At 33.9% G+C, this 12,034-nt stretch overlaps 1 long non-coding RNA gene across 1 annotated transcript; it reads left to right on the top strand.

Moving 5' to 3' along the window:
* Positions 1 to 1,219: 1,219 nt before the first annotated feature.
* LOC144972228 (uncharacterized) lies at positions 1,220 to 6,371 on the top strand. Its single transcript, XR_013645313.1, has 2 exons — positions 1,220 to 4,328; positions 4,365 to 6,371. It is a non-coding gene; the product is annotated as an uncharacterized LOC144972228 (long non-coding RNA).
* Positions 6,372 to 12,034: the final 5,663 nt, after the last annotated feature.

Raw genomic sequence — 12,034 nt, 5'->3', positions numbered from 1 at the left:
ACTATTCCATGCGGGTGGTTGGATGGGAGCATCACCCTTGAATCATATACCTATGATGTTCGCATGGGTGTACGATCCGATAGTAATGTTTCTTCTTCTCTTTACTAGCCTATCCTGCTTCTTTAGTTTGTGATTGTATTTTTGACAGGGGATATTTTTTTTCTGTAAATCTTCTGCCTGTTTGTTCTTGGTTATTTATAATTTAGCTTATATCTTTAGGTTATGATTTTGATTGACATTTGTACTATTTTTGTTAGATTGCTTGTTTTTTTTGTTTCAGCGGTCTCTCATATAACCTCAATTGTGTTGGAAGAGACCTAAAGCAACAAACAAACAAAAACAACTATTCCATAGTGCGGAATTTAATGTTACATAGATTTTTAAAGGCTTTTAACTTTTTAAAATGGATTTTAGTAAATTGATATCAAATTTCAATTCACACAAGTCCTATAATTATTGAAATAAATTACCGTGAAATAGAAATGCAAATAAAACAAAAGAATAATTTCAAGTTTGTCCAAAGTGCATATTATGTAAGCAGTTTTGGTAACCTAACTCAATTATGGGCTTGTTTTAAGATTGTAATGGAATCATTTTTGCGTTTCAATGGAAATTTTCCCAAACCACCAAAAATGAGCCCGTAACAATTGGAATGGAAAAGATTATAAAAGTCAAATGGCATTGTTTTTTAGGTTTTAAATTCTTGACATTTCTAAAAGTGAACATACAAAATGCATTTAAAGATGACCTTGAATGAAAAACATAATTTTACATTTTATAGTGCTTATATTCGTTATTTTAGTAAATAGATAATTCTAGTTTTGATCGATACGAGTATTACTGGTGTGCAGAGTTGTGTGTAACGCGATTTTAAGATAAGAAAAAGGAAAATAATCAGTAAATTTAGATTGAGATCGACGTGCACTTATTTGTCTGATAAGCCAAATATCAATTACGGTTCATTATTGTAAAGGAAATAATTCTCAAACCATGTTACTATTCTTTATCATCTCTTCCAACATTGCCTCCCTATATGGGCTATTGGTAATTGATTGCATCCGCAAATCCATCAATTATTTATCACTTTACTCTGTACACTTGTACACAAACACACACACTCACGCACACACACACACACACACACACACACACACACACACACACATATATATATATATATATATATATATATATATATATATATATATACATATATAGCCACAGTTATTGCAACATTTATACTACCACCCCTAGTTCTCACACTTTCTCAATAGTTCTTCATACGAATTCAGGACAGTCAGTATTTAGGTCAAAATTACAGAAAACTCGGAAGAAGAATTCAGCTTTAATATTTTTACTTGTAAGTCATCTCTTGGCTTAGTCTTACGAATTTGTTATGCATGAATCCTGTATTGCATTTTGTTAATTGGTGTTAGATACCCTACAAATATTATCCTTTTCTCAGCAAATATTGAATTGAACGGAAGATACTATTTTTATATTTTCTCTTGAATTTTCACTTCGATTTCAATATTCCTTATCATTCACCATCAGCTAGCGGGCGGTTGGAAGGGGCTGCTGGTAGGGCCTTTTATCTATCCCGCTTGTCCCTTTGTGGCTTTCTGTATGTGTCCTGAATTGAGATGACTTGGGTTTTACCCAATGAGTGGTTTCAGGCAGGGCACATATAGATTGCTGCTCTATCCTTTTTATTCCTAGTCCCCTTTTGTCTTCCTTTGTCTAAGGTACCTGAAACCTAAATGTTTCAGGTAGCGATCCCTAAATCTACCTGGCTGTCCTTTTGTGTTGTTTTACATCTATCTGTTCTCAGGCACTGAAATAATCGGTTTCACAAGTGCCAACCTCTTGAGCTTATTGTGATTGTTATTTTCGTTGTGATAGAAGTGGAATCGATGATGAAGTGATGGTGGTAGTGTGGTTTTTAAACTTAGCATTCGAGTTGATTTCGTCTTGGTGGAGCAATACGAGTTGCGCACTAGTTCTTTGTTTCCGTGTTAAATGTAATCATCATTTCCATGTATTTGCAACACAGATGAATACACTTTGATTGACCGGTGAAATTGTATTTATTTGTATTTCAGTATATGCTAATCCATTCATTTTCCGGAGACCTACGGATCAGTGTCATGTATTAGGTAAAATGTCGATTTGCAGTGACCATGGATATAAAGACACGCTGTGTGATTTGTTTTAATCTGTCATTATCTCATCTATGTGGAGCTAGGTCTTGAAACTGTGCCATTATAGGATCTTCATTTCTGACTCCTACGTCTGTTGACATCTCCTTGCCATCACCTCCAGGCATTGACAAAAATTTCGCGTCATGGCCCTCTCTATTACAATTCCTATCACCATGTTACTATTATTTATCATCTGTTCCAACACTGTCTCCTCCCTATATGGGCTAAACGGTAATTGATTGGATCCGCAATTCCATCTGTTTTCTATCACTTTACTCTGTACACTTGTACACAAACTCTCTCTCTCTCTCTCTCTGTCTGTCTCTCTCTCTCTCTCTCTTTCACACACGCACACACACATATACATACATATATAACTACAATTATTTTAACATTTATAATAACACCCGTAGTTCTCACACATGCTCAATAGTTGTAGTATACACAAATTTCAGGACAGTGAGTGTATCAGATTTGGTCAAAATGCAATTCATTACATGAAGCTGGGAAGATGAATTCATCTTCTATTTTGAAAAAAAGGCATTAAATGCTTATGCCTAAGGGCTCATAATCCTAAACCTGTTTTTGCAGTAATGTCGTGTAATTCAGCAATTTTATCCGTTTTTTTCTTAACTATCTTATCCCCAATTGAATAATTTTAGAACCTGATGAAAGCGCATTCAATTAATTACTGGACAGTGGCTGATAACTTTTGGAAAAATCCTGATATTACAGATTTAACATTAAAACAAATTTACGTAAAATTATTACGCGTCGAGTTTGAGATAATTAAAGTCTGTATATAAAGAGGTGAATGGCTTTATAGAGATATTTATCTGATTTATTGTGAATTTCCCTACCAATTTCCAATACATGTTAAAGGTAGAATTAAATGCAAACAAGGCAGTCATGGTACCACCATTTTTATTTGATATTGAACCATTAGTTATATTTTCAATTTTGTTCCGTTTTGATCTTCTACAATGCAGTCTCGGACTGAATATTATCATTAACAATGGTTTAAAAACTTTCACGATCAAGAAATCACTTTTTCTAGGATTTGCACCAGTTTTTGTTTTGTTTCATAAAGACGCAGAATAATATTTTTCGGACTGGGTTAATTATTTTATTCCCCTGTATCTCATTACCATTTTCCAGATTCCTTTCTATCATTGTATTGAAATGGGATTACTTTGTTTTGCCCAAGCCGGAGTCCTTGACAGTTGGGTGAAATCCAAATGTATAACTTTGGCCTCTGTGTGTGGGTCTTTTGTCCTCGTAATGTGGGCAAAGAGACGACTTGCTGTGTCTCTATCCCTCAATGATGTTTTCGTTTCACACGTTGCTTTCTGTCTAAAAACACCGTTGCCTACTATTGCCATGCGTCAATGCCGCTATGTAGCCTTGTGGTATGACGCTCGCCGTCGGATCTATCTGTTGTGGGCGGGTGGTTGGATGGGAGCATCACCCTTGAATCATATACCTATGATGTTCTCATGGGTGTACGATACGATAGTGATGTTTCTTCTTCTCTTTACTAGCCTATCCTGCTTCTTTGGTTTGTGATTGTATTTTTGACAGGGGATATTTTTTTTTCTGTAAATCTTCTGCCTGTTTGTTCTTGGTTATTTATAATTTAGCTTATATCTTTAGGTTATGATTTTGATTTACATTTGTACTATTATTGTTAGATTGCTTGTTTTTTTTTGTTTCAGCGGTCTCTCATATAACCTCAATTGTGTTGGAAGAGACCTAAAGCATCAAACAAACAAAAAAATATCTGTTGTGGACTGTTGTATTTTTGTTTTCTAGGCAATATTTTTTATACATTTGATTGTGATCCTCTGTTGCCGAATCCTGTGCGTGTATCTGGATGCGACTTTTAATAATTTCAAAGTAAATACACTTATAGTTTGTCTCTGGAATCCAATTATGTAGAATCAATCCTTTTTTATTTAATCTTTCTCGAGTGCTTTCCATTGTAGATTAAAATTTTCTTTTACAATCTCCTTTTTCAGCCGAAAACTGGGGGTCAATAGCGCGGTAAAATCAGATAATTTTGCAATGTTACTTTACCTGTGGCAGCTATGACATTTGGTGGGACCGATTTAGACTCAAAAAGTCCATGTGATTGGTATACTACATTTTGGAATTCAACATCAGCACAACTTATAGAATGTTACTCGTCATTAATGGCCGATAATTGACAAGGTTGTTACTTGTATTTGTTTGAAAATAGGTTATTACAACTATTTCATAGTGCGGATATTAATGTTACATATATTTTTAAAGGTTTTTAACTTTTTTAAATGGACTTTACTAAATTGATATTCAATTTCAATTCACACAAGTCCTATAATTATTGAAATAAATTACCGTGAAATAGAAATGCAAATAAAACAAAAGAATAATTTCAAGTTTGTCCAAAGTGCATATCATGTAAGCAGTTTTGGTAACCTAACTCAATTATGGGCTTGTTTTAAGATTGTAATGGAATCATTTTTGCGTTTCAATGGAAATTTTCCCAAACCACCAAAAATGAGCCCGTAACAATTGGAATGGAAAAGATTATAAAAGTCAAATGGCATTGTTTTTTAGGTTTTAAATTCTTGACATTTCTAAAAGTGAACATACAAAATGCCATTTAAAGATGACCTTGAATGAAAAACATAATTTTACATTTTATAGTGCTTATATTCGTTATTTTAGTAAATAGATAATTCTAGTTTTGATCGATACGAGTATTACTGGTGTGCAGAGTTGTATGTAACGCGATTTTAAAGATAAGAAAAAGGAAAGATAATCAGTAAATTTAGATTGAGATCGACGTGCACTTAGTCTGATAAGCCAAATATCAATTACGGTTCATTATTGTAAAGGAAATAATTCTCAAACCATGTTACTATTCTTTATCATCTCTTCCAACACTGCCTCCCTATATGGGCTATGCGGTAATTGATTGCATCTGCAAATCCTTCAATTATTTATCACTTTACTCTGTACACTTGTACACAAACACACACACTCACGCACACACACACACACATATATATATATATATATATATATATATACATACATATATAGCCACAGTTATTATACTACCACCCCTAGTTCTCACACTTTCTCAATAGTTGTTCTTCATACGAATTCAGGACAGTCAGTATTTAGGTCAAAATTACAGAAAACTAGGAAGGTGAATTCAGCTTTAATATTTTTACTTGCAAGTCATCTCTTGGCTTAGTCTTACGAATTTGTTATGCATGAATCCTGTATTGCATTTTGTTTATTGGTGTTAGATACCCTACAAATATTATACTTATCTCAGCAAATATTAAATTGAACGGAAGATACTATTTTAATATTTTCTCTTGAATTTTCACTTCGATTTCAATATTCCTTATCAATCACCATCAGCTAGCGGGCGGTTGGAAGGGGCTGCTGGTAGGGCCTTTTATCTATCCCGCTTGTCCCTTTGTGGCTTTCTGTATGTGTCCTGAATTGAGATGACTTGGGTTTTACCCAATGAGTGGTTTCAGGTAGGGCACATATAGATTGCTGCTCGATCCTTTTTATTCCTAGTCCCCTTTTGTCTTCCTTTGTCTAAGGTACCTGAAACCTAAATGTGTTTCAGGTACCGACCCCTAAATCTACCTGGCTGTCCTTTCGTGTTGTTTTACATCTATCTGTTCTCAGGCACTGAAATGATCTATTTCACAAGTGCCAACCTCTTGAGCTTATTGTGATTGTTATTTTCGTTGTGATAGAAGTGGAATCGATGATGAAGTGATGGTGGTAGTGTGGTTTTTAAACTTAGCATTCGAGTTGATTTCGTCTTGGTGGAGCAATACGAGTTGCGCACTAGTTCTTTTTTTCCGTGTTAAATGTAATCATCATTTCCATGTATTTGCAACACAGATGAATACACTTTGATTGACCGGTGAAATTGTATTTATTTGTATTTCAGTATATGCTAATCCATTCATTTTCCGGAGACCTACGGATCAGTGCTATGTATTAGGTAAAATGTCGATTTGCAGTGACCATGGATATAAAGACACGCTGTGTGATTTGTTTTTTAATCTGTCATTATCTCATCTATGTGGAGCTAGGTCTTGAAACTATGCCATTATTGGATCTTCATTTCTGACTCCTACGTCTGTTGACATCTCCTTGCCATCACCTCCAGTCATTGACAAAAATTTCGCGTCATGGCCCTCTCTATTAGAATTCCTATCACCATGTTACTATTATTTATCATCTGTTCCAACACTGTCTCCTCCCTATATGGGCTAAACCGTAATTGATTGGATCCGCAATTCCGTCTGTTTTCTATCACTTTACTCTGTACACTTGTACACAAACTCTCTCTCTCTCTCTCTCTCTCTCTCTCTCTCTCTCTTTCACACACGCACACACACATATACATACATATATAGCTACAATTATTTTAACATTTATAATAACACCCGTAGTTCTCATACATGCTCAGTAGTTGTAGTATACACAATTCAGGACAGTCAGTGTATCAGATTGTGTCAAAATGCAATTCATTACATGAAGCTCGGAAGATGAATCCATCTTCTATTTTGAAAAAAAAGGCATTAAATGCCTATGCCTAAGGGCTCCTAATCTTAAACCTGCTTTTGCAGTAATGTCGTGTAATTCAGCAATTTTATCCGTTTTTTTCTTAAATATCTTATCCTCAATTGAATAATTTTACAACCTGATGAAAGCGCATTCAATTAATTACTGGACAGTGGCTAACTTTTGGAATCTACATCATTCAAAAAAATCCTGATATTACAGATTTACAGATTTATTACAGATAAAACAAATTTACGTAAAATTATTACGCGTCGAGCTTGAGATAATTAAAGTCTGTATATAAAGAGGTGAATGGCTTTATAGAGATATATCTATCTGATTTATTGTGAATTTCCCTACCAATTTCCAATACATGTTAAAGGTAGAATTAAATGCAAACAAGGCAGTCATGGTACCACAATTTTTATTTGATATTGAACCATTAGTTATATTTTCAATTTTGTTCCGTTTTGATCTTCTACAATGCAGTCTCGGACTGAATATTATCATTAACAATGGTTTAAAAACTTTCACGATCAAGAAATCACTTTTTCTAGCATTTGCACCAGTTTTTGTTTTATTTCATAAAGACGCAGAATAATATTTTTCGGACTGGGTTAAGTATTTTATTCCCCTGTATCTCATTACCATTTTCCAGATTCCTTTCTATCATTGTATTGAAATGGGATTACTTTGTTTTGCCCTGGCCGGAGTCCTTGACAGTTGGGTGAAATCCAAATGTATAACTTTGGCCTCTGTGTGTGGGTCTTTTGTCCTCGTAATGTGGGCAGAGAGACGACTTGCTGTGTCTCTATCCCTCAATGATGTTTTCGTTTCACACGTTGCTTTCTGTCTAAAAACACCGTTGCCTACTATTGCCATGCGTCAAATAATGCCGCTATGTAGCCTTGTGGTATGACGCTCGCCGTCGTATCTATCTGTTGTGGACTGTTGTATTTTTGTTTTCTAGGCAATATTTTTTATACATTTGATTGTGATCCTCTGTTGCCAAATCCTGTGCGTGTATCTGGATGCGACTTTTAATAATTTCAAAGTAAATACACTTATAGTTTGTCTCTGGAATCCAATTATGTAGAATCAATCCTTTTTGATTTAATCTTTCTCGAGTGCTTTCCATTGTAGATTAAAATTTTCTTTTACAATCCCCTTTTTCAGCCGAAAACTGGGGGTCAATAGCGCGGTAAAAACAGATAATTTTGCAATATTACTTTACCTGTGGCAGCTATGACATTTGGTGGGACCGATTTAGACTCAAAAAGTCATTGATTGGTATACTCATTTTGGACATTCAACATCAGCACAACTTATAGAATGTTACTCGTCATTAATGGCCGATAATTGACAAGGTTGTTACTTGTATTTGTTTGAAAATAGGTTATTACAACTATTCCATAGTGCGGATTTTAATGATACATATATTTTTAAAGGCTTTTAACTTTTTAAAATGTATTTTACTAAATTGATATCAAATTTCAATTAACACAAGTCCTATAATTATTGAAATAAATTACCGTGAAATAGAAATGCAAATAAAACAAAAGAATAATTTCAAGTTTGTCCAAAGTGCATATTATGTAAGCAGTTTTGGTAACCTAACTCAATTATGGGCTTGTTTTAAGATCGTAATGGAATCATTTTTGTGTTTCTATGGAAATTTTCCCAAACCACCAAAAATGAGCCCGTAACTGTAATTGGAATGGAAAAGATTATAATAGTCAAATGGCATTGTTTTTTTAGGTTTTAAAATCTTGACATTTCTAAAGGTGAATATACAAAATGCCATTTAAAGATGACTTTGAATGAAAAACATAATCTTACATTTTATAGTGCTTATATTTGTTACTTTAGTAAATAGATAATTCTAGTTTTGATCGATACGAGTATTACTTGTTTGCATAGTTGTATGTAACGCTATTTTAAAGATAAGAAAAAGGAAAGATAATCAGTAAACTTAGATTGAGATCGACGTGCACCTATTTGTCTGATAACCCAAATTTAATTATGGTTCATTATTGTAAAGGAAATAATTCTCAAACAAACGTAATATATTGTCCATTAGAAGTTTACAAGAAGCCCATAATTGTGTTTGGCTATCATACTGAATTCGTGCAATAGGTTGGGATATGAGCTGGATTTTCCAAATTTAAAAAATAGAGATGGAAATATAATAAATTCTTAGAATCAATGAATTATAAGAAGTTAGATATTATAGAAATTGAAAATAAAATAGAAAATGGATGAGTGTATAAAATTGATAGTGGAAAATAAGTTGGGATTATATAGAAACATTTAAGAATATTTTGACAGTTTTGCATTTTTATCCATGTTTTGCATTTTATCAATGTGCATTTTTATTTTACCAATATATAATGACAATGTGATGATATAACAATGTGATATTATAATGTGATGATTTGACAATGTGACATAATGTGATATGACAATGTGATATAATGTAATGATATGACAATGTGATATTATAATGTGATGATATAACAATGTTATGACACGACAATGTGATATGTCATAACATTGAGCTTTTATAATACGCAATATCCACTGAACGTGCTCAAGGTGCTTTACATGACAATGTGACATGACATGACAATGTGACATGACATGACAATGTGACATGACATGACAATGTGACATGACATGGCAATGTGACATGACATGGCAATGTGACATGACATGGCAATGTGACATGACATGACAATGCGACATGACTTGACAATGCTCGAGATTTTTAAAAAATGTGATATGAAAATTTGATAGTTATATAAATGGGAAATAATCACTAAAAATATGCACGGGATCACAAGTCTTATCAAACAATAATCTGTAGTACTATTTGAAGTAGTGTATTTTTTCAAAAATATCAGTTCAAAAACAAACAAATGCAAAAGGGATTTAAATGTAACTTTTAAAAGGCGTTTAACATTTTAAAAATGTATTTTACTAAATTGATATCAAATTTCAATTAACACGAGTTTTAATTCCCTTTTTAAAAAACAAAATAATTTGAAACGGAAATAAAACAAAAAGTAATATTTTCACGATGGTCCTATGTGCATATATATAAGCAGGTCTGATAACCTAACTCAATTATGGGCTTGTTTTAACATTGTTCATTTTTGTAACGGAAATATTTCTCAAACCAACTCAAAATATTGTCCATTATAAGTTTATAACAAGCCCATAATTGTGTTTGGCTATCATACCGTATTTGTGCAAGTATGTTGAAATAAAAAAATTAATACTACCACTATAACTACCACAACAACCAATACTACCATTACTACGCCCACAACTTCTACACTTTGCAGCTGGCATATTTTCGAGTAATGAAAAATGTATTTCGAAATAACTCTTCATAAATCATTTTTGCTGGAACCCCGGTAATATGATGAAATAAAAATATGATATATATATGAAAATGATGATGATGTGACTATTTTAAAACATTTATTCAGTATGATGAAAAATGAAATAAATGCAACCAAAATTTATTGAACAAAACGTGTATTTCAATTTATCGGGTTCGTTTTATTTTCCTAATAGAGATTCACTCAAACAGCGACCTCCATTGTGGACCTTCTGGGTGGGGTTGCTGATCTCCCATTGTGGGCAGGGAGGCACTTACCGTCTTACTGGGTGGGGTTCCTGACCTCCCAAAGTGGACAGGGAGGTACTTGCTGTCTTCTATCATCCTATATGTTTTCCAAGTTGGTTTCTGTCTTTGTCTTGGAATGAGGTTACTTGGTTATGTCCCTGACCTGGCCGGAGTCCTAGCTGGGAGGGAAACAGTCGAATGTATAGTTATAATTTTGGGAGATGATATTCTTTTCCTTGTAAATCAACTCTCAGTTATGTATTATTCTTATTTTTAACATGATGTGTAACCATTTGAGTGTATTCCTCTTAGTGGGATCTTGTGCTGATGTCTGGGTGAAACTTTTAGGTGATCTCAAATTAAGTACTTTGATAGTGAACTCTTGGAATTTACATCTGTTTCCTGTTTGAACCAAAGGCCCTTTGTCTTACCTTTTCTTGTGTGCCTTTATTGTAATTCTAGAACTTTTAACTATCCAATTTTCTTCCTTTTTACTGGCGCTGATATGACCTTAATGTGTTGCAAGCGCCGTAAAAACCTTAAAACATCTTTGTTATGCACTGTATTATGTTTTATTTTGTTATAGATGATTTGTAAACGGTGGGGACCTGTGCTTAACGTCGGGATGAGACTTTTAGATTATCTCAAACGAAGTAGGGGGGGGGGGGTACATACTGTGTCTTCTATCCCCTTATGTTTTCCAACATTCTGTCTTTGTCTTGGAATGAGATTTCTTGGTTTTGTCCTGGCCCTGGCCGGAGTCCTAGCTGGGAGGGAAACAGTCAAATGCATAGTTATTGTTTTGGGAGATGATATTTTTTTCCTTGTAAATCATCTCTCTGTTATGTATTATTATATTTGTTATTTTGAATTTATAATGTAGCATTTGAGTGTATTCCTCTTTGTTGGATTTTGTGCTTGTGTCCGGATGAGACTTATAGGTGATTTCAAACTAAGTACATTGGTGGTATGCTCTTGGAATCTACATCTGATCCCTATTTGTTCCCAGTTCCCCTTTGTCTTACTTTCTCTTGGGTGCTTTAATTGTAATTCTATAACTTTTTACTATCCAATTTTCTTCCTTTTTACTGGCGCTGATATAACCTAAATGTGTTGCAAGTGCCGTAAAACCCTTAAAAACAAACAAAACAATCAAACGAAGTACTTTGATAGTGTGTGCTCTTGGAATATACATCTGTTTCCTATTTGAACCAATTCCCCATTATCTTACTTTTTCTTGGATGCTTTTATTGTAATTCTACAATTTTATTCCATTTTCTTACTTTTTACTGGCGCTGATATTTTATTACTAAAAAAGTAATAGGAAATTTATAGCACTTTAAGAACAACAGAAATATTAGCTCGTTTTACATTGAAAAAAATATGGTATTTTTGAAACATCTAGATAATCTGGGTGGGTTCCTTACCTCCTAAAGTGGGCAGCTGGGTGGGATTCCTGACCTCCCATAGTGGGCAGCTGGGTGGAATTCCTGGCCTCCCATAGTGGGCAGGTGGTACTGTGTCTTCTATCCCCTTATGTGTTTTTCAACATGCTTTCTGCCTTTGTCTTGGAATGAGATTACTTGGTTTTGTCCTGGCCCTGACTGGGAGG

This window comes from Berghia stephanieae, chromosome 1, assembly GCF_034508935.2.
Source record: "Berghia stephanieae isolate SIO BIC M18660-M18661 chromosome 1, UCSD_Bste_1.3, whole genome shotgun sequence".
Taxonomy (NCBI): Eukaryota; Metazoa; Mollusca; class Gastropoda; order Nudibranchia; family Aeolidiidae; genus Berghia; species Berghia stephanieae.
This window is presented reverse-complemented; position numbering and strand designations above follow the sequence as displayed.